At 36.8% G+C, this 24,208-nt stretch overlaps 1 protein-coding gene across 1 annotated transcript in view; it reads right to left on the reverse strand.

Moving 5' to 3' along the window:
• LOC145247456 (uncharacterized) overlaps window positions 1–13,859 on the reverse strand; it is a 55,171-nt gene extending 41,312 nt beyond the window's left edge. Inside the window, exon 1 of the mRNA XM_080109239.1 lies at window positions 13,626–13,859. The gene's annotated coding sequence lies outside the window, so the exon portion shown is untranslated. The remainder of the gene's footprint in view (window positions 1–13,625) is intronic.
• Window positions 13,860–24,208: the final 10,349 nt, after the last annotated feature.

The raw sequence follows: 24,208 nt of genomic DNA on the forward strand, positions 1-24,208 counted from the left end.
TTTTTCCCCCCGAAATCAACAATTGACGACCGGGGGGGGGGGGGGGTCAAACAAAACGGTCTTCTCGTGACAAGGAGCGGTTCTACGCATGCGCCAGATGACGTCATGACCTGATTTACTTTAAATAGTTGAAAAACTGAACAAATTTCATGTACGTTGCGTTAGCTCAGTCGATTAGCGCGTTGGTTCATTATCTAAACGTTTTGGGTTTGAATCATGGTGTGAGATGTCTTTTTTTTTTCTTCGATTGTTTAAATTTAAATATTGAACCAGTGTTATTTAAGTCATTTTTCACGTAACGTTCGTTTTTCAGTTTTTTTTATCCACCCCCGACCACACACCCAAAAATACCCGGGTACCCACCGATTTTTTAAATTTTAATATTGAAACAGGTTTATTTAAGCCATTTTTCACGTGTTCGTTTTTCTGTTTTCATCGTTCGTTTGTCTTACGTTAGTTTTTTTTTGATGTTTTAATTAAAACGTTTTCTTTTTTTACTTCGCTTATAACAAACCTACGTCATCATCATAATGCTCGATGACTTCTGAGCGCGCACCTGTCAATTTGATTCTTACTTAAATAAATTCAAGCATCTTTCACTAACTCATTCTGGCTGGCCGATTTTATTTTCAAACTTCGCCTCAGGGCTTCGGGTCCGACCCCCCCCCCCATTTTTTTCGGATAAGATTGTAATTCTAGACTGATCCAATTGCCAAATTCCATTTGATTGAGGAACTGGATAACTTTTGAATTACAATCTGATTGTTATCCTATGTAATCCACAGTGATCTAACTCAAAGATGGAATTTTCATTGATCCGGTGTGACATCACAACCAAAACAGTTGTCTAAACAGGATTAGCAGTGATCCGATCAACCGACATATGTTGAAGTAGAAGCATTGCAGTATGGTACAAAATATGATATATCCCCAAATAAAAGTAAAGCCATAAAAAACAAAAAAAACTGCTAAATTGTGTAACCGGTAAAACCAAACAGAAAAACTATGTAAAAAAAATAAATGTATTGGACTTTGGGAGTCGGATAAAAAAATTCCAACTCCGACTCCTAGTACTCTTAGAAATCCGACTCCAACTAAAAACTCCGACTCAGATTCCGCAACCCTGGCACTAAGTAAAATTAACTTGCACTCCTCCATCCCCTCTAACCACTTTAACACGTCTGGTTATCTTCCACTTTGTCGTAAGGATTGATAGACACATGCACGGACTTGGAGTCTAAATTCGTAACACTCTCCCCGACTAGGGAATCTAAACTAAACCAGATGATCAGACCTTTATTTGATTTAAACTAACTTTATGTTAGAATGATATTTGCTACTGGAAAAGTAGCAGAAACTTGCAATGAAGCAACCGATCAACAGAAGATGTTTAGAAGAAACAACTTACCTTGCAGACATGTATGTAATCAAGTTTATTAGCTGTTTTAACTTGTGGGGAATTTCATTTCGATCTCCAGATAATGTTGAATAATCAGGAGAGAATATGAGCTATTTCGGAACCAACCTCTCCCTGTAGACTTCTATGTAATAAAGTTTACTGGTGGGTTTTTCTTTTTTTTTTCTTCCCCACTCGTGGGGTAATCCATTTCGGTCTCCAGATAATGTTGGGTCATCAGGAGAGAAAAGAAGCAGTTTACGAATATTCTTATTTATTATATTTAACATCAATATTTTCATTTTAAAAATTGTACGAAAATAATATGGAATAAAGAAACAATAATGGAATGTAATTAGATGAAGTCAACATAGTTATTTGAAAAAAAAAATCAGTTTATGAATATTTATAACATATATATATATATATATATATATATATATATATATATATATATATATTAGCAGGACCTGTAATATATTGATGTTGGCATTCTGTAGATGTTCAGCATAAATGGAGACGTTCTGATATTATTGTAGCTCTTTTGTTAAAACTGCAAAAGTATTTATCTAAGCTAGCAGGGACGGCCGAAACAGTAGCAGAAACATGTAATGAAGCGAGCGAATAACAGAAGATATTGTTGTTTAAAAGAAATAACTTGCCTGTCAGACATGTATATAATCAAGTTTATCAGATGTTTTAACTTGTTCAGTATTTCATTCCAGTCTCCAGATAATGTCACGTAATTAGGAGAGAATATGCACTATTTCAGAGCCTACCTCACCCTCCAGACTTATATATAATAAAATTTGTGTTTTTCCTTTGTGGGGTAATCCATTCTCGTATACAGATCATTTCTGGTCGTCAGGAGAGAATATGCACCGTTTTGGGGGCTATCTCTCTACGTTTATTTTTTTTGTGTGTATCACCCCCACCCCCCCCACCCCGATTTGAGGCCAATTATCTGATTATATTTAGTTTTTCTTTATCGCTCTCCCTTGACTGTACTCTAATCGATCAGGTCTCTAACAACATAGATGTAACACTATTTACACTAGCGCCCAAATACACACACAGCTAGTAACATCATCCATAACTTTTCTATATCCCATTTCTTGATACAGACAGCAACGTTCTCGACCAGTCTCTCAGATCGTCAGAACCAGCAAGCCTCACTTCTGGATCTGTTTCTGACAACAGTTCCTGAGGATTGTGTAACAAATGCCCATTGTCCACTCGGGAATGCTGATCATGCTGTGACAATGATAGACATCACTATAAACTCTCGACCCCAAGTTGAAGAGCCATTGCTCAAAACGACAAGGTACTACATAAGGCTGACTGGGATGCCATTAGAGATCACATTAGTGATGCCCTATGGGGAAATATCTTTTCTCTTTCTGCGGAACAGTGCGCAAATGAGAACACTGAATGGTTCAAAGCAACAATTGAAGCACATGTTCCCACATGTAAGTTCTATAGCAAACCCCGCTCTCCCCAATGGCTTACTACTTCCACTTGCGCAGCTGCCATAGCTCAAAGGCAACATGCATACTGCAGATTTATCCGCCAAAGCCAGTACAAACAGATAAAAGTTAATAGAAACTAGAAGTGATTGTAAGAAAGAAATAGTGACAGCTAAGAAAGAACATGCTGAAACCATCAGAAAACACATTGAAGTGCAGAAATTAGGAACTCGTGATTTCTGGTTGGTTGGTTGTTTTACGGCATATCAACCTTTTTCAGGTTATTTAATGCCGAATTTAGTTATTTTGAGGAACGATTTTTAATGGAGTATATATATATTTTTTAAGTCAGATTCTATTTAACCAATAGTTGAGACCCTAACAGGTACTACCACTCCGGGGTCAGTGGACCTGGGAGCAATGGCAATTAAAGGGTGGCTCCACACTCCCCAAGGCCCGCAAGGTGGGGCCTCACCATCGGATATAGTTTTAGATCATATCCAGGACCCGTGATTTCTGGAAAATCTTCCGGGTTCCTGCTTCCCAAACTGTACTGACATGCAGCAGTTCAAGTGTAATGCAAACAGACATCTTGCTGCTCAACTCCCTACATAGTATTCCTGCAACTTATGTTCCAGACATCAAAGTGACACTGTGCCTTGTTTGGGGTGAAAATGGAATTTTAAAAAATAAATAAGCATAAAGATCCGACATTGCTAACTTCCCTTTCAGGTCATGCAAGGGTTATCTGATGCCCCTGCAGGTGGTTCACAGGCATGATTCTCTTTTTTTATCAGAAGTTTCGTCATCAATTTCAAAAGATGCTGATTTCTCACGGAGTTGGTGTTGGTTACACCTAACCACACACCTTTGTCCCATTTCACCATGTAAACTGTGTTCTTTGCAGACATTTTGTACTTAGCCAGACTTCCACCTATTGATGCTCTAGTCTTGTATGAGGATCTGCTATTCTTTGTATAACGGAGGTAGATCTCTAGTAGCCTTGTCATGTCGAGCTTTCTGTGATTCCTGCTTTTTATTTAACCAATTGATGACATCGTCTTGACTTTGGGTCCTGTTGCTTGTGTGTACAGGCAATGTCTTCTTTATCCTTCTATTGAAGAGTAGTTCAGAACTAAGCAGTTTCTGGTCAATTGATCTTATTCTGAGTGCTAGTAAAGCCAGTTCAATATCCTCATTGGCTCTTTTAGCTTTCCTGAATGTGCTTGTTTCGATTTGCCTCTCAATAAATCTGTTGGATCTGGGTAATGTGGTGATTATGTTACATGTCTGAAACTCCAATCGAATGTCAATTTTCTGGTAATCAGTGGTGCTGTAGTGAGAATCATTATCAGACACCACTGTGGACAGTATGCCATATTCCACATATTTTTTTTTTTACTCACGTTCATCCCAAACAAGACATTTCTTCTTGGACATTGTTAGAATGTTGACAATTACATCATGCATCCCATTGTATTTGTTTTGGACCAATCAAATTGGCCGATTGTATTTGCTGCGAGGTTGGCCTTGGCGGGCTTTTTGCATTGCATGCCTCTTCTTTTTCAGTTTCACTCAAGCAACTGTACAATACAGATGGAACAGAGTTCCACAAGAAACAGCCATGATGAAGGACTGGAACGCCAACGCTCTGAATGTGGATCATTTTGCACCTCCTCCTGTTCGTCTCCTTGAGACTTTTATTTAAGCCTAAATAATTAGGCTCAATAATTATTATTTAAGTTCGTTGGAGACTTTTAGGTCTGCATTGTCAACCTGTTATCAAGGACTTTTCCTTATATGAACATTAATTATGAACTTCTGTAATATCTGCTCAATGCGAGAACTGAATCTTTCTTCGAAGACAGATGAACCTGCTTCTAGTTCCTATTGAAGATGAAAGACTATCACCTTTCGAGGTTGTTAACAGCTCTGCTTACAGAGGCAAAATGGGCATTCCTTTTTGCAATCGAGGATCTTATAAAATTTGTATTGAATTTTAAGGTAAGTGTTTGTTGTGTTTGTCTTATTTTGCCAGTCATGGATCAAAAAGCAGTTGCGATAAATAAATCTTACAACAAATGGGACCTCAATTTTTGAACTTGGACTACGTTCTGAAGGCTTCCATACCATTATGTATTTACTGTAGTAATCAGCAATGACCAGATATCTTTCGGCATCAAATAAAGTTAGACACAAAGTTTTTAATGTGGGGTGGGGTGGGGGAATATAACTCCCCCAAAAAGAGCACTTTGAGTAGGAACAAAAATAAAGATTGTTTCAGTCATGAAGGATTTCTCCTCCACTGATAGAGGACAGAAAAGGTGAAGTGTAGTATCAGAACAGATACTACACTGTGATCTTGTATATTTAGTTTATTGTGCCTTGAAAAAATACAATTTTAAAGTAAGAATACAATAATCTGTAATTTACAATAACAACAAACTTAGGCATGAAACCCTAATAAGAATAGGGGATGGGGGGGGGGTCGAGGGTCTTTCTATTGTCTACGAATCCTGTGATTACTTATAGTCAGCATCGTTCATCACAATACCGCATTTACACCATGTAATAATAATCCTACTAAATGAATCCCCCCCTCCCAAATATAATAAATATGTGTATATATATATGTGCATGTATAATCACATTTTTTTATTATATAACATAAATCAAATATGTGATGTGAAAAAATTTTATTGGTAAATAAAGTCTTAAATTTGATGGAATAAAGTCTGATGAATGTATGTACAATGAAAGATGGGGAGTGGGGAGATCTAGAAAAATTTCTCAAAAAATAAATGTATAAACCAAATAAAATGCCCATTCGGCTATGTTAGTAGGGCCCCTTCCCACCCTTGTCTAGGTATTAAAACTTCCACTGTTTTCTGGGAAACCAAAAACAAGCAGGACGTTCTCTAATTGGAAGTGGGGGGGGTTAATAGAGGGGTATGAAAAAATTGGGAATGGACAAACAGGAGGGAGGGTTGGAAGGTGACCCCTGAGAAACAATAAGATCGGGGGGGAATGAAAAATGTGGGGGTTGGGCATCCTCAGAGGCTCTCTAGCACCAAAAAACAAGACAGAACCGGGATCTCATGGCCAAGGAACGTTTGGTACTGCTTTTTCCACCAGATTTGGTATAAATAAGGAGAGGTATTTAATTGCACCAAGAAATTCCTAGAGCTCTTCCTTGGGGTTGGCATTTTATGGATGTCAATTTTCTTTCAATCAAAATACATGCCCATCTCATCACATGTAGTGTTTAGTGGTACTGCCTTTTCTGACAGGTTTGGTATGAGTGGGGAGAGGTATTGAATTAGAACGAGAAATTCCTGGAACTTTTTCTTGTGCCTTGGGACTGACATTTTATGGACATCAACAATTTTCCTTGGATCAAATGTATGCCCTGCTTATCGTATATCACGCTAATGAGATTTGCTTCGGTTTGATAAAGCATATTTTGGAATTGAACATGTTACCATTTCTTTCTGCAACCTTCATTAACTGCACCAGACTTTGGTCATGTTCCTGTTCAGTTCGTACATCATTTGTGATGCCATCAGCTCCAACGCACTAATCTGGGATAGAGTCCACTCTCTAATGAAACAGATTTTGAGATATAGCCAGACCAAAATGGAAGTTTCTCAAAGCAGTATCTCCCAAGTGACGTTTTAAACTCAAAACCTGGTTCAAGAAAATGAAGCAGGATCCTGACCTGATTCTGGGCCATCACCTTTATGGGACCAGAACCATGAATAGCTTGCACTCATAGCAGAAGCAGCTTTGGATTATTGTGCCTAGTTAGCCAGTGTTTGGAAACTTGTTCAAAAGAGCCGGTCCAATCGATCCAGGGTGAATATTGCAATCATAACCATGATTCTTCTATACACTAGATTACGTTTGTGTTTTAACTTATTTTAAAGTGTTTATTTACTTCGAACTAAAAGTAGTATCAAGTCTATGGAGTTAAAACAAAAACACACACACACACAAAACAATGGTGGTTTCACTACAGCAATATCTAGCCTCAATAATAACTCAAAAGACGAAAATTAAACAAAATACTGGTAGAAACACATCTATTAAATGTCATCAATATATATATATAAACTTGATCAGAAACATTACAATAAATTTTTAAAGATCGTTAAAAGCCAATTTCATCCACGTTCATTAAGAAAAAAAAAAAAAAAAAAAGGACACTTTTACAGAATTTGAACTAAACTGTTTTGTTTTTAACCTGAAACTAAATTCTGTAGAAGCACTAAGAATCGATATTAAATAAAATCTTCATTCTCCATGAATATGTTTTACTTTCTTACTACATCTGTAAATTGGAGTGTAATTGTTAAACATTTTTAAAATTAAAACATGAAAGTAACCTTGGTAAGCACGCATTTTATTAACCTAAGTCCTAATGAGAGTCTCAGGTCATATCTTGTTGCCGTTCTAAATTTCTGGTTTTACTATACACATAGATTCGAAAAAGTTGTCAAAAAAAAAAAAACCCCAAACAAACAAACAAACAAACAAACAAAAACAAAACAAATATAGGTCGACGTACACGGGTGCTAACGCATCGGCTCCGATGTTGAACATTGTTCGATTGAGGGAGACATCATTATTTTTGGTAATAGTGCACTTATTGATCCGTGCTGAAATAACGTTATTATTTAAAAAGCCATTCTTAACATGGGGGAGAATGTTTTGTAACTATTCTATACTTTAACCTTACAATTGAATAAAAAAACATATCACAAAACTTTAATTAAACTTGGAAATACGATTTAAAAAATAGCGCGATCACTCAGTAAGTGCACTTGCACCTTATTTTTACAAGGAAAGAATTTTTGCGTGTGTGACTTGGCTTATTTATTTAGTTATTTTGGCTTGAAATTTGCGCATGATTTTTGCTATGATTTTTTTTTTTTTTTTTTTTTTTTGAGATGGATATATATATATTTTTCTTTACCGGAGTTTATGTAATTAAGAGGAAAATTGTTGAAAAAAACTTTACTTTTTTTTGGAGGGGGGGGGCGGCGCGGATTTAATAAACAAACAAAATGAAAACAAAGCAAAGCAAAACAAAAATTTAGTGCTTATAAGTGCCTTCCTCCCCAATGTTAAAAAATACCTGTACTTATTAAATTGTTAGGTGAAAGTACCCAGGCTATTTTTAAATTGTATTTTCAAGTTTAATTAAAGTTTTACGATATCTGTTTTTATTAAATTGTTAGGTGAAAGTACAGAATAGGTACACAACACAGCAGCCACAAAAAGCACCCTCCCGACCCATGTTTTATCTGTTTTGGGGGGGTGGGGGAGAGACGGAGTTTATATAATTTTGAAACATTTTTAGCGCATGTTCATGAAAAATATGGTAAATAAAAAATAAATAAATAAATCATAAATAAACTTTGAGGAAAAAACATATTTTGAACAATTGAAATTTTTATTTTTGAATAAAAAAATAATTATTAAAACAAAAACAGTAGTGTTCTCGTCGAGTAGTTTTTATTTTATTCAAGAAAATCGTGCACTTATTGAGCCGTGCTGAAATAATGACATTTAGAAAGCCATTCTTAACATGGGGACGGGAGGGATTTGTGTACCTATTCTGTACTTTCACCTAACAATTTAATGAAAAACAGGTATCGTAAAACTTTAATTAAACTTGAAAATACAATTTTAAAATAGCACGGATCAATAAGTGCACTAGCACCAAATAACATTTCACTGTGTTTCGATCGACGACATTCCATGAGAGGTACGTACACGCTAAAGCTTTTTGTTTATTTTTGTTTATCGCCACAAGTGCTAATTTTGACTTTCAATTTTCCTTTAAAAAACAATTCAAACATTGGGGGAGGCACTTAAACCATTAAAAAAAATAAATAAAATAAAAATAACGGTAACATAAGTGCATACGCACCAAATTTGTTTTGTTTTGATTTTATTTTGTTTGTTTGATTGTTTTTTTTTTACATGTGGATCACCTCTTATCAAGGCCCGAAAGCCACTCGGGGATAAGGGTTATTTTGTGTACAATAATCAATGGGATAATATCGTAGTAATAGTTGGGATTGGAAATTTGATAAAGCGTCTTACTTAAGGGGGCGATTAATCAAGAATTTGTTTATGTTGGACTTGAAGACGTCCAAGTGGTAGTCAGGTGGGAAACAAGCAAACGGAAGAGAATTCCACAGGCGTGCACTTTTCAGAAATAAGCTTTGTTCATGGAATCTACGTTTTGATTTAGGCACAGATAAAGAGTGGAGGAAATTACTGACAGTGGTTTTAGCTAGACAGGTGTTTATCATGAAGGATTGGCGAGGGGGAACAGAGATTGGAGCTTAGACGAGCACTTGCCATGGAAATAACGATAAAACAAAGACAGGCTCACAACGTCTCTTCTGTGGGAGAGAGGTTGCAAGGAAGAGAAGAGAGCATCCCCCACTAAGCCATGAAGTCTATTTTGTACTTTGTCAGGGCAGGATAGGCTGTTTTTTGAAGCTCCAGCCCAGATGTGGCAGCAGTACTCCATCTTTGGACGTACTTGGCTTTTATAGAGATAGAGATAGAGAATTGCATCAGTAGTGAGATATCTTCTGGAGCGGTAGAAGGATCCTACCATTTTCCCAGCGGCCCGGGCAACAGACTTTATATACGTGTTCCATTTCAGATAAAAGTAAAGGTCAAAGCCAGGAGCTTGTCAAAACATGAAGCCTCCCCAAGACGAGAGCCATCCATTTCAATTGATGCTAGATGAGGAACAGGGCGTTGATGAAGTTAGGAGCTTGGTTTTAGATGCATTAAAAGTAACCAGCTATCTCTTCCCTCACTGAACCACGCGCTCAAGATCAAGGGAATCAGAGAGAACTTTGTCATTTACGGCCTTTGATGTGTTGCCGTAGATGGTCGTGTCATCAGCATAGATGTCAACGAATGATTTTAGTATGTGTTTTGGGAGATCATTGATGTAGATCAGGAAGAGAGTTGGGCCTAGGATGGACCCCTGAGGGACTCCAGCATTAATACTCTGGGCCTCAGATTTCTGCCCATCAACCACTACTCTTATGAACCTATCAGAGAGAAACGATTTAATGATTGAGAAAACATTTCCAGTTATACCGTAGCTGGAAATCTTGTGAAGTAGGCCCTTATGCCATACCTTATCGAAGGCCTTTGATATGTCAAGAGCAATTGCCCTAGAAAGGAAGCCCTTTGTCGAGAGATTCACTAATCCTATGGGATATAACTGTTAGCACATCAGCTGTAGATCTAGCAGGACGGAAACCATATTGCATGTCACTAAGGAGGTTATTTCTGCTGAGGTGGTTGACTACTTCTGTATTTAATATGGATTCCAGTAACTTACTCATGACACACAAGACTTATTGGTCTGTACTGAGAGGGGGATGATTTATCACCCGAGTTCTTAAATACAGGGCATACTGACAAGGTTTTTCAGGGTGTTGGAAAGCACTTCTCCTTAAGGCAATGCTTAAACAGTTTTGTAAGTATGGAGACAAGTTCTGGTCAAAGCTTTTTCAAGACTATAATTGGAATGCCGTCAGGGCCAGTTGCTTTACTGGAATCAAGGTTCTTGATTAGCTTGGTGACCTCGTGCATAGATATTTATATGTTGGATAGAGTGTTGTCTGTTGTAGCAGGAAATACGGGGAGTTGATGCCCTTCGTCGCAGAGGGTAGAGTTAGCTGCAAAGTTCTTGGCGAATAGTTTGGCCTTGTCTGATGCTGATGAGATGACCTCTGGTCCATTGATGATGGTTGGGATAGAACACACGCTTCTGTTCAGGATCCTGTTTGCTATTTGCCAAAAACTGGTGGGAACCAAGCCGCTGCTCAGCTACTTTGGATTTGACGGAATGAGCATATAGCTCTCTTGCATTTTTTATTACTCTTTTGCAGTGGTTGCTGGCAGTCCTGAAGGCAGCTTTAGTCTCAGTACATCTATTACGTTGGTAGCTATGGAAAAAGTGATTTCTGTGCGCAATGGCAGCGGCACATTCTGGGGAGAACCATGGCTGGCTGTTAGGTTTTTGTTGGAATTTTTTGGATGGTATGAATTGGTCTATGCCTACAATTAACCATTCGGTCAGGTCTGATACTATAGAGGATACATCCTTTTTAAACATGGAATGCAGAGGTAGATCAGATATGAATGGACGGAAGCTATCTCAGTCAGCCATAGAGTATCGATATACAGTACAGTGGAGAAGTATATCTAAAGACTTATTACATTTCATTTTTATCTTAACTGATACAACTGTGTGATCGGAGGATCCCAGGGGAGATAGGACGGAACATGAACATAGCTCAGGGGAAGTTGTGAGAAAAAGGTCTAGAAGGCTTGCATACTGACCAGTAGTATCGGACATACAGGTGGGTTCATGAACAATCTGAGTGAGGTCATAGGCAATGGCAAAATCATGACAGAACCTCCCCTTGTCATCCGTCTTATTTGAGTGGGTCAGCCATTCCACATTATGGACATCGAAGTCACCGCAAATGTGAATGGTAGCCGAAGGATGAGCAGACAGGATGAGGTCAATTTTCTCAGATATACTCTTAAGGACAGTAACCCTGCTGTTGTGGGGACGATAGAGAACAAATATGAATGCGGTGGTGTAAGCAAGTGCAACCCGGAAGCACATATAAGGTAAATTAGGGTCTTCTCTGGAGATATCTCTACCACATGGGAAGCCATCTTTAATGTAGACGCATATTCCATGCCCATGGTGATCTTGGGGGTCAGATTTAGATGTTAAGTTAGAGTATCCTTTAATTATGAACTCATCTAGGGAAGTGGTCGGCCCTATTCCAGTTTCGCTTACAAAGAGTAAGTCTGGTTTTGTCTCCTGTAATTGGGTTTCAACCTCTGGAAGGTTGGAACGTAGACCCCTGATGTTGGAGAAGGAGACATGATAGTAGGGGTCTACATTGGAGGATGGGGTTCTAGGTTTATTCGTGTTTTTTTTTTTTTTTTTGAGATATTTCATGTTGAGTTTTTGGGGCTTGTGGAACAGGTCGACAGACTTGGTTAGAGTAGGACAGAGAGAGAGAGAAAGAGAGGAATTTTTTTTTGTAGCACATGATAAGGTAAAGCCGTAACAATTACCCACTAGTATGGCATCGAGAGGCCCCACTAGAAACTTCTGCATGGTCCAGAATCCATTCACCAAATGGCAATACAGCAGCCCCAGTACTTTACACCTGCTGATAGGACAGCCTCCTTAGTGGTTCGGGTCCCTGACTATCAGGCGGATAACGTCAGCCTAGATGAAACGTTTACCTAGTCGGGCGCCATTTTGAATTTTCCAATACATCGGTAAACAAGTGACGTGGCCACAAGGATAGACATAGAAACAGAAAAATTTCCGACATCTCAGGCTACTGTTAACGAAGTATTGCCGACCTGGAAAGCAGCTTTTTCTTCACCCTTTGTCAGAAACATCACTCATTAGAAATGAGGACTTGTTAGTTAAATCCAACCACCCCCAAGATAAAAAAAAGAAGAAAAAAAAAATGCCGCAGGTATCATAAAACTTTAATTAAACTTAATATTCACCAATTTTCCTGTTAATAATTACATAAACTCCGACAAAAAAAAACAAAAAACAAAAAAAACACGCAAAAATTCTTTCCTTATAAAAATAATGTCTCCCTCAATCGAACAACGTTCACCATCGGAGCCGATGCGTATTTCGCTAGTAGGATATCACTTCATGTACGTCGGCCCAAATATATAATTTGAAAACACTATTTAAAAAAATAGCCCGGTACAATAAGTGCATCTGCATAACCCAAATTTCAGTTTCTACAAAGTCAGTGTTTATTTTACAATGAAAGTATAATAACAATTAACTCCAGTCGACAGATTGACGTTTTTTGTTTTGTTTTTAAGTATGTCGTTTTGGGCAAAAAGAAAATTACGTACTTAATTGCCGTGTCGAAAATAGTAACATATCCCAAAATTACAAAAATTCATCGAGTAGAACAACGAATATTGTGTTTTTTGTAAAAGAAAAAAAAAGGCTACCGTTATATATATTTCACGTCATGAACAAGTAATCGAAAATATTCGTTCCGAATTATGTCCCTGTGTACAAACTCTTCGGTATTCATGCAGAGAGTGCACTCACTGATCCGTGCTGAAATAAGGTTAAAAAAACATTCTTAAAATGGGGAGGGGAGGGTGTTTTGTACCTATTAGCACCAACTCTTCAGTCTAGTTTATAACGTACAAGAAAAATGCAATTTTACCAAATTTCCCGTAAAAATTATCGGTGCTAATGCAGAGTGATCTGATCCGCGCTATTTTTTTTTAAAATCGTATTTCCAGGTTTAATTGAAGTTTTATGTCTTTTTATTCAATTGTACAGAATAGATACAAAACACCCTCCCCATGTTAAGAATGGCTTTTTAAATAATAACCTTATTATTTCAGCACGGATCACTCTCTGCAGGACTAGTACTAAATTATCTTACTAAATAATTTTCTACTCTAATTTTTAGATATATTACTGTTTTCGACATGACAATTTAATATGTAATATTGTCTTTGTTTAGCGACATTTAAAAAAAAAAAAATAAAATCGATCGGTCGATTCTATCTTAAACAACAATTATTATTTTTTAAAATTAATTTTTCGATCATCAAGGAAGAAATCTGCTCGCAACAATCACCAAGTAAATAAAAAAAAAAGTACTTCAACTTTTGAATGTTTTTAAACTTACCGAAACTCAACAGTCGGGGACTTTTTAAGCGTTGCTTATTGGATAAAAATCAAAGAAAAGAAGTAAACTCCGATAGCATAAATAATAGTCCGATTGAAAACAAGCTCGGTATAAAAAAAAAAGTTAGAAATAAATATAAATTTTAATAATAGTTTATATAATTAATTTGAAATGACGAACGGAAGAAATATTCAAACTGGCCGCCATGTTACTGACGTCACTAACGAGCATGACCGACAGGTGGCGCTGCGTGTTATATAAAAAAAAACTCGTTTTCCTTTAAATATTTTAAATATTTAGTTATTTTATATTTGTATAAATAACAAATAAATAAATAAATCAGTTTAAGTTTAATTTATTACTTGCACATTCTTACGTTATTTATTTATTTATTTATTTATTTATTTTTTTTTTTGTGTGTGTGAACTGCAACAACATTTTCCTTTCGAATCTTTTGTATTGCTCTCCCTTGGATTTGATAGTAGTTGGTTTACAAAATCCAATTGTTGGCGGAAATAAACTTTTACTACATCAATTATCGATGGGTTAAATTGTAATTAAAAATGACAGATAAAAACGTAAAAATCAAGAAAAGAACCATGAAATAAATGTTAACGTATGTTTCTTCAATAATTACACAATAAATAGAAGCTATTTATTTATCGGTTTACCCTCCCACACATACCCTGTTGAGGGAGGTAATTCTTTTCGAATCTTTTGCATTGCTCTCCCTTGGATTTGATTTTCACGGCTAGTAGTAGGTTTATAAAATCCAATTGTGGGCACAAAGGGTTTAAGCTGCAAACGAACTGTTCAGCTCGGTTTCAGAAAATCATCATCCCAGGAATTACCCCCTTTATTCATTGCTGGTTGCTTAAAGTTCCCAGGCTTAAGAGTTCGATCCAAATTATTTTTATAACCATGCAGAGTACGCTTTTAAGGGAAGAGGTAGTTGAATTCCCCACTATAATCTGACGTCTTTATAATATAAATATGCCCATACTTTGCTGCAGCATATTTAACTGATACTCACTGCAACAAAATTAAACATGGCGTCAGTTAATATTACTTGCATCATTTGGACTACTGTTCTTATCTTAAGCGCTATTCGCACAACATTGTGGCCGATGTAACCTCCAACCTTCTTCTAGATGCATTTTGTCAAACTCCAGGATCTATCAGTTGAGCTCAAGAATCTGCACGAAATGTTGAATGGCAATTATCTGAAATTTTGAAATGCTTTCAGATTACAGGTTGTATAATACTATAAAATTAAAATCTATATAAATATTAGTATCAATATTTATAAGACAATCCCAAGCAGAAAAAAAAGCTCAATATACAAGATAGAACAATAGTATAAATGAAAATTTGGAATTAAGTTAAGTAAATTAAAAATATTTTCAACAAATTTATTATTCAACAAAGAATACAAAAATTAAAATTTTTTCCTTAATCCTTGGATTTGCAATAAATGGCCCATCTCATCAGAGGAAATGTTTTTTTTTAGCAAAATAATGTTTATAGACAGTCATAAATTTTGCTATTTAGCACATAGATTGAAAAACAAAAAAGCTTGCATGAAAAGCCTAAAAGAAGCCAAGATTAAAAAAGATTCCATGGTGTAGTTAGGTTCAATGAAAAAAAAAAATGGAGGCACAATTGTACGATCCCAGGCAATGATCCAGGGTTATCTTCAAAGTAATCGTGATAATTATCTAGCATAAAAAATAATTCTGTGTCGGCAGTAAAAATGTGTTTTTGTTAAATATTATGACATGAGAAGTCATTTCGACTTAAAAATTATTTTATTTTAAGTGAAGAAAATTACATTTTAAATATGTCCAAATTTCATGAACCAACACCAACAATAATGATAATAATAATTCGTCTAAGAATATGATAAATTTCTCAGTTAAAATATCTGTTTGAAGATGTTTCGTCGGGGACACCAAATCATCTATCACCGTCTAGAAAACAGGGGAAGTAATGCAATAATGAAATGTCTCAAGAAATATGCCGAAATGCCTATCCTTGAAATGAATGCGGAGGATAAATTATTTTAAATGACTTAAAAATCTATAATCTTTTAGCTGACTCGAAAATCTCTCTGTATTTTGTTTTTAAATAAAATAAATATTTTATGTTAGCATTCATTTATCAGTTATCTGGCCCTGTTTCGGCCGACTCATCCTCTAGCCTTCTTTAGGTGATTAACTGTGACGGGATAGGAATGCTGAGTATTTTTAACTCTATCCCCAACAATTACTGCCTTCCATAGTTGTTGTGTCACCACGTTTTTGGCTAACTAATCCTCTGGCCTACTTTGGGTAGAATTGAAACCGCTATCTTCAGACAGTGCTCATCTAGAACTGTAGAGACTCAATGTCTATATTCACTGTGCCACAGGCCCCCAGGATTAGTTAGCCAAAACGTGGTGAGATGCAAAAAAAAAAAAAAAAAAATGTCACAGGCATTTCAATAATGACTGATCAAAACTATTAGATTGAGAAGAATGTGCTTGCAGAATTTTTTATTTTGATTTCAAATGATATATTTTCAAATAAGTTCCGTTATAATACCTTTACTTTATATATCATTTTAAAGAGCGTGTTTGCTCTATTTAACTGTTTAAATTACAATAGTTTTAAAACAATTATGTCTTCTTTTCAGAACGTTGAATACAAGATGGAAAAAAAAGCGAATTTACACAATTTTGTTATTTCAATTCAAACTAGGCCGAAAAGCTTTTGAATCAGCTTGCGATATCAATGAAGCGTTTGGCACAGGAACCACTACTGAATGAACAGCACAATGGTGGTTTAAGAAATTTTGTGGCGGCAACAAGAGTTTTGAAGATGATGAGCATAGTGATTGGCCATCGGATGTTGAAATTGATCAATTAAGAGCCTTAATTGAAGCCAAACTTGCATAGTCAACAGAAAAGGCCCAATTCTCCTCCATGACAACGGCCAACCGCACATTGCTAAAATGTTACTACAGACTACAGAAGTTGAATTAATTGGACTACAAAACTCTGCCTCATCCGCCATACTCTCCAGACTTCTCAGCTACGACTACTACTTTTTCAAGCATCTCAAAAACTTTCTGCATGAGAAATGCTTAAAAAACCTAAGTGATATCAAAAGCTCCTTCATCAACTTCATCGCCATTAGAACACAAGATTTTTGTTACTGGCATAAATACACTTGTTTTGCATTGGTGAAAGTGTATTAATTCTGACGGTGCATATTTCGATCAATAAATTTTATTTGAGCCGAGATATGTTAATCTGAATTTAAAAGTTAAACCACAAGAACTTTCTTGTCAACCTGATATTTATAAATTTCAAGTCATAAATTTACATATAATGATAACTTCCATTTATTTCAGAATTTCCTTAATCTTATTTTACTTCAATAAATATTCAGATGATTAAAGTTTTTGCTGTATTATCGTATTACGTTGGTGTATTTGTTTTTTTTTTTTGTTTTTTGTTTTTTTAAATAAAAGTTAAATGAAACTTCAATATTTTTGGAGAGGGTGTTTTTAATTCTTGAATTGTCTCTCCTTGAAAGGAATTCTTCAGAAATGAAAAATAAAAAATCGTCCAACAAAAGAACAAATAAAATTTACAGATTTTCATTTTACTAAAAAAAATTTTTTTTTCATATAAATAAATAAAAATACCAACATTGCAAAAATACTAAGGACAATAGTGTTGTATTGCTGGTCTAGGAAAACGACAGAAAGTAAAGTGGGCGATTATTATTATGATTGTTTAGCAGCCGAGATGTATCAGGAATGTTAACTTGATAGAATGGAATTTAGAAACAAGTTAATAATTTTAGTCTGGATAAATAATAATTTGGAAATAGAATTTTTAGTTAAACAAGAAAGTTAAAAATTTTAACTGACAAAATCATAACAAATAGATTATGTGACAAAACATTAGCTGATGATCCTTTAGGCTACATATATTGATGACGTAATTAGAAAGGAAAATTATTTTTTATACACATAGAGTTTATGTTAATTTTATTTTTATTTCGGACTATTAGTCTCATCTTTTATTAGTTGTTGTGTTTTTTTTTTTTTTTTTTTTTTTCTAAATCTTTTTATTGGTTCACAACGTTTCGGCCAACTTCCTCTGGCCTTCGTCAGGTGGTAACCGCGACGGATAGGAACTTTCAATCCCACCCAAAGCGTGCCAGAGGTAATTGGTCAAAAATGTGGTGAGACGACAACAACTACGGATGGCAATGATGGCTGAGAATGCAGTTAGGAGATTCGAAGTTCCTATCCGTCGCGGTTACCACCTGACGAAGGCCAGAGGAAGTTGGCCGAAACGTTGTGAACCAATAAAAAGATTAAAAAAAAACAAAACAAAACACAACAACTAATAAAAGATGAGACTAATAGTCCGAAATAAAAATAAAATTAACATAAAAATGCTCATCTCAAAATAAAAATTCCAATTAAGGAATAATATATATACATAGAGTTTAGTTAGTTGGGAATCAGAATTGAAGTAAGGCAGTCGAGCTGAACAGACGATTGGATTCAGCTCTGGCGGCTATGGCCTCTGTATGCGGGCAAAGGTGTCGGGCATATGATATAGTAAAAAATGTAGAATAAGATAAGCGGGAAACTTTGTAAGTATGAAAACATTCTGGGAACAAAATGGACAAGATATGTTTTCCCTGCTGGTCAAATGTAAAACCCCACAGAACTGTGCTCTGTCCATTTGTATCGTCCATGTTTGTTATATGTTCTGCTAAACACATGCTATGCATCCAATAACTCAAGAACAATAGAGAAACTAACGATCACGAGCACAACGACCCACCTCCTTTCTTTGAGACTTGCATTTATAAATATCCGTAGACTTAGAACTAACTTAGACGATGTAGAATCATTTCTCCTAGCAAACTCCCCAGATATCTCAGTGCTAAGTGAAGCTAACTTGCACTCATCCATCTCCTCTAACTACTTTAACATGTCTGGTTATCTTCCATTTTGTTGTAAGGACTCTTACAGACACATGCATGGACTTGGAGTCTATATTTGTAACACCCTTCCCATAACTATGGAATCGAAATGAGAATCAGATGTGTTTCATGTGTTTCAGACTAACTTTACAACATAGCGTTAGCTACTTATATTTTATTTATTACTCTCCCTTGACCCAGGACTGTACTCTAATCAATCATATCTCTGACAGCATAGATGTAGCACTCTCCCTTGACACTAGCACCCAAATACATGTATTTGGTGACTTTTATGTCCACCATAGAAATTGGTTGACATCTCTACTGACACAGACACAGCTGGTAGCATCACTCATAACTTTTCTATATCCCATTCCTTGACACAGACAGTAAGGTTTCCAACCCATCTTCCAGATCATCAGGACCAGCAAGCCCCATATTGGACCTATTTCTGACAACAGTTTCTGAGGATTGTGTAACGAATGCCCATTGCCGACTTGGGAATGCTGATCATGCTGTGATAATAATAGACATCACTCTAAACTCTCGACCCCAGGTTGAAGAGCCATTTCTCAAGATGACAAGGTACTGCAATAAGGCTGACTGGGAAGCCAACAGAGATCACATCAAAGATGCCTCATGAGGAAATATCTTTTCTCTTCCTGCGGAACAGTGCGCAAATGAGACCACTGAATGGTTCAAAGCAACAATTGAAGCACATGTTCCCACATGGAAGTTCTATAGCAAACCTCACTCTCCCCAATGGTTACTTCTTCTTGCGCAGCTGCCATTGCTCAAAGGCAACATGCATACCGCAGATTTATCTGGCATAAGTCCAGTACCAATAGATAAAAGTTAATAGAAACTAGAAGTAATTGTAAGAAAGAAATAGCAACAGCTAAGAGAGAATATACTGAAACCATCAGAAAACGCATTGAAGCACAGAAGTTAGGAACTCGTGACTTCTGAAAATCTATAACAGTGTAGTAAATAATATGCAATCAACAATTCCCTCACTATCCAGCAATCATGAGGTTGTTTGTACAGCAACCAAGAAGGCTAACATGCAGAATTCTTGAAAACTGGTACCACAGAAGCAGTTTTACAGCAGTTCGGAAAGCAAGATTCATTTAGACATTTGTTGTCAGAGAGAACTGGAGCTACTTCGGCTGAGCATTTTTTTAATAGCATAGCTGGGATGAGATCAGGCCCACATGCTTTTGAAGTGTCTAAGTCATTTATGATAGCATGCATCTGAGAAGGGGTGATTTTTAGATCATCTAGCATGGCGTCTGTCCGCAAAGGAAAGTCAGGGAGGAGGTGGTTAGCAGGGTCCAGTGTGGAGTTGGAGGCAAACCGACTGGCGAGCATGTTAGCCTTCTCAGTTGTTGAGCAAACAACCTCATGATTGTTGATTAGTGGGGGAATTGTTGATTGCCCATTATTTACTACACTATTGTAGATTTTCCAGAAGTCACGGGTTCCTAATTTTTGTGCTTCGATGCGTTTTTGGGTGGTTTCAGTAAATTCTCTCTTAGTTCTTGCTATTTCTTTCTTACAGTTATTTTTCTAGCTCCTATATACTTCTGTCTGTTTGAACTGGACTTATATCGGTTAAATCTGCAGTACGCATGCTGCCTTTGTGCAATGGCAGTTGCACAAGTAGAAGTAAACCACTGGGGAGAGTGGGGCTTGCTATAAAATTTCCGCGTGGGAACATGTGCTTCAATTGCCGTTTTGAACCATTCAGTGGTCTCATTTGCGCACTGTTCAGCAGGAAGAGAAAAGATATTTCCCCATGGGGCATCTCTGATGAGATCTCTGATGGCTTCGCAGTCAGCCTTTTTATAGCGAGTATTATCGCTGCATGATAAGCATTCCCAAGTGGACTGTGGGCATTCGTTATACAATCATCAGGAACTGTGGTCACAAACAGATCTAGAAGTGATGCATGTTGTTCTTGTTGGTCTGGGAAACAGGTTGGAAACGTAACCATCTGTGATAGGGAGTGAGATATAGAGAAGCTATGTGTTATGCTACAAACTGTGTCTGTGTGAGTAGAGAATCCAAGCCAGTTGCTGTGGTGGACATTGAAGTCACCAAATACATGTACTTGTGCACTAGTATCGAGGGAGAGTGCTGTATCTATGCTGTCGAAGACTTTGTTTATTAGGGTGCAGTCCTGGGTCGAGGGAGAGCGGTAGAGAAAATAAAAGTAGCTAATGTTATGCTGCATGTTAAGTCTAAAGCACATAAAGGCTTGATCGTCCAATTCTAGGTTTGTTTTTCTAGTCCAGGGGAGGATATTACGAATATAGACTCCAAGTCCGTGCATATCTCTGTCAGAGTTCTTATGGCAGAGTGGGAGATATCCAGGCATGTTAAAGTGGTTAGATGGGATGCAGGAGTGTAGGTTAGTCTCACTTAGTGCTAAGATATCCGGGGTGTTCGTTAGGAGAAATGCTTCAACATCATCTAAATTAATTCTAAGCCCACGGATGTTCGTAAATGCAAGCTTCAAGTGTGGAGGCAATTTGGTTTTCTTGAACCTAAACCTGGTTTAAGCGTAATTTTTGATTGTACTGTCATTTTTTTCTTAAATAAGAGAAGAATCCAGATTATCCTAGATAGCCGTGCATCAAAACAATATGATATAAATGCAGATGTACCTCAAGGGTTGACCTTGGACCTTTATTATTCCTGATATTCATAAATGACCTCTCTGATAAAATTGTCTCTGAGATGGGTATATTTGCTGATGACATCAGAATTAATCTTTTATTAAAAAACAAAAATATAGAAAAATCTGTACCATGTACGTAGCCGTGACAAAACGAAAATATCATATGCCCAAGATCATATAAATTAATCAAGTACAGTGTAAACCGGATATAAGAGACTAATTCTCCGGCCCACAAGGTCTCTTATATCTGGGTTATCCCTATATCCGGAGGTTCTTATATCGGGGTTACACTGTATATTGACACAGGTTCTAATTTTAGACCAGAGAAAATCTCCCTTGTATCCGTTTTTCTTATATTCGAGTCTCTTATATCCGGGTTATACTGTAGTTTTATTTTTAAATAAAAAATCAAATGCTATGAATAATCGAAGAGCGACCATCTTGTTTGCCATTTTCCAAACAATCTAAAGAAAAAAAACAAAACAAAGGAAAATAACTCAACATGATTCAAACTCGCAATATTTATGTTGTAATACCTACGAATTCCCATTAATCGCTTAAGAATGATTTTGTTTATAAAAATAAAACTACTTGATCAATTCACCCGATTTTTGGAATGTGATATTTTCGTTTCGTCATGGGTACGTACATCATACAGATTTTTCTTTATTTTTTTTTAATATGGGGGGAATTCTGTACAAGAACCGAAAAAAAAAAAATCATAATCTTGAACAATCCGCCGTTGAACGAATATTAAGACTAGTAGCTAGTAGTGTAAGTAAAATGGTCATAATAAAATGAGTTTTACATAATGAGCGATTAGAAGATGAGAAAATTCATATAAATAAATAAATAAATAAAAATATAAGCAACAAAAAAGAAAGCTGTAAAAAAAAACACAAAAAATAAAACGGGTACGAGAGACGCAAGTTGACATTGAGAAGTAGATCGAAAGATAAGTTAAAAAAAAATTATTTATCTTTCTGTGTTTCGAAATTTTATATCAACACCAAAAAAAAAAAAAAAAGAAGAAAAAGAAAAAAAAAGAAAAGCTTTTTTCCCAGGATGTAAAACTGTTTCTTTAAGACACCCCTACCTCCGCCCCCAACCCATTTCCTGAAGTTCTTGCAACGTTGCAAATACCTTTAACTTTAGTTGTGGTGGTGGTGGTGGTGGGATAAGGACACATATGACGATCAATAGCATTCCTAAGGGAGAGGGCACTTTAGCTGGCCCCTCGGTTGGTTCCCATCAGTTTAATGTAGTTGCATTTACTCGCTTACCACCGCCAAAGCAAAATGTCGCGCAAGACTGGAAGGGAGAGATAACCAGCTGAGCTGCCCCCCCCTTCTCCCACCAAAATAGTACTCTGGCTGGATAGAAAATTAGCCCCAAAACGTACCTGTCAGTATGTCCCAGCAGGGGCGTCTCAGGCGATATGTAATAAACCAACCCGCTACTCAAAGAGAGGAGGTACTGTTTGAAAGTGTGCACCTATGAAGACTGAACTGGAGCACATCTCATTTCGACAAGGTAGGGTTTGGGACTGCCAAGGCAGTCCTGACTCTGTTGTGCTCGACTGAGCTCCAATCTATGGTTCCCTCTCTTGCCAAGCTTTCGCAAAAAAACACTTGACTAGCTACAACCACTATATAAGATCCCCCTCACTCTCTATCTGTGCTTAAATCTAAACACAGATTTCATGAACAGAGTTTCTTTCCTCCCGCCTGTGGAACACTGTTCTGCTGGGGTGCTTCTTGGTTGACTACAATACTGTAACCTTCAAGCTCAATGTAAACAAGTTCTTGTTGAGCCATCATCTTAAATAATCAAATTATACCCAATTTACATCATTAACGACTGCTACACTATCACCTAACATTCATTAACACTTATCCTCGAGTGGCTTTCGGGCCTTGATAAGTGCTGACTCCCCTTCTAAAAAAAAAAAAAAAATATTGAGAATAGATCATTGAAGGGGCAAGGCCGGTTTTTGATATGCGGAAAATCAAGCTCTTAGAAAGGAGTTTTCTGGATTAGAATGAAAATAAAATCACTGTTTATAAGAATTCCATCTGCACTGACGGAGGACAAGCAAAGTATCGTATCAGACAAGATGTGCATAACTTGGGAATCTTGTGTAATTTTGGCATGAAATCTTTTGGAAGAAGATGCAATCCTCTATCTGTATAAGAGCCAAATGTGCCCTATAATGGAGTACTGTTGCCAAATCTGGGCAGGATCTGCTTGGCATGCTCTATCTTGTCTTGATAAAGTTTAAAACCAGCTTTGAAACCTAGTAGATGATGCCCTTTTCTCTTCTCTGCAACCTCTTTCCCACAGAAGAGATGTTGCGACCCTGTCTCTGCTTTATTGTTATTTTCATGGCAAGTGCTCATCTGAGCTCCAATCTATGGTTCCCCCCTTTCACAAAAACCACTCGACTAGCAACAACCACTATCAACAATTCCCCCTCCCCCACTCTCTATCTGTGCCTAAATCTAAACGCAGAGTCCACAAACAAAGCTTCTTTCCTAGAACTGCCCAGCTGTGAAACACTGTTCCACTGGGCTGCTTCCTGGCCAATTGCAATATGGTAGCCTTCAAGTCCAATGTAAACAAGTTCTTGATGACCTGTCCCCTTAAATAATCCAAATTCTACTTGTAGCAGTCAATACTTGCTACAATAACTGGCAGAGGTGAAATCTTGTGGCTCGAGATTTAAATCTCCCGTCTTACTGGCTTGCCCAATCCTAGTCACGTGACCAAGTGTATAAAAGATAAAACCGACAACGCTCTCCCTCTTTCTCCCTGGCTTTTGCTGGCAGACGACATTTTCCTGGGCCTTTGGCCCCAGGCTAACGTGAATACAACAAGCCAACATAGCTATCTTCAAACACCCACTTCTT

The sequence above is a fragment of the Euprymna scolopes genome, chromosome 25 (assembly GCF_053919585.1).
Source record: "Euprymna scolopes isolate OS-2025 chromosome 25, ASM5391958v1, whole genome shotgun sequence".
NCBI classification, from domain to species: Eukaryota; Metazoa; Mollusca; class Cephalopoda; order Sepiida; family Sepiolidae; genus Euprymna; species Euprymna scolopes.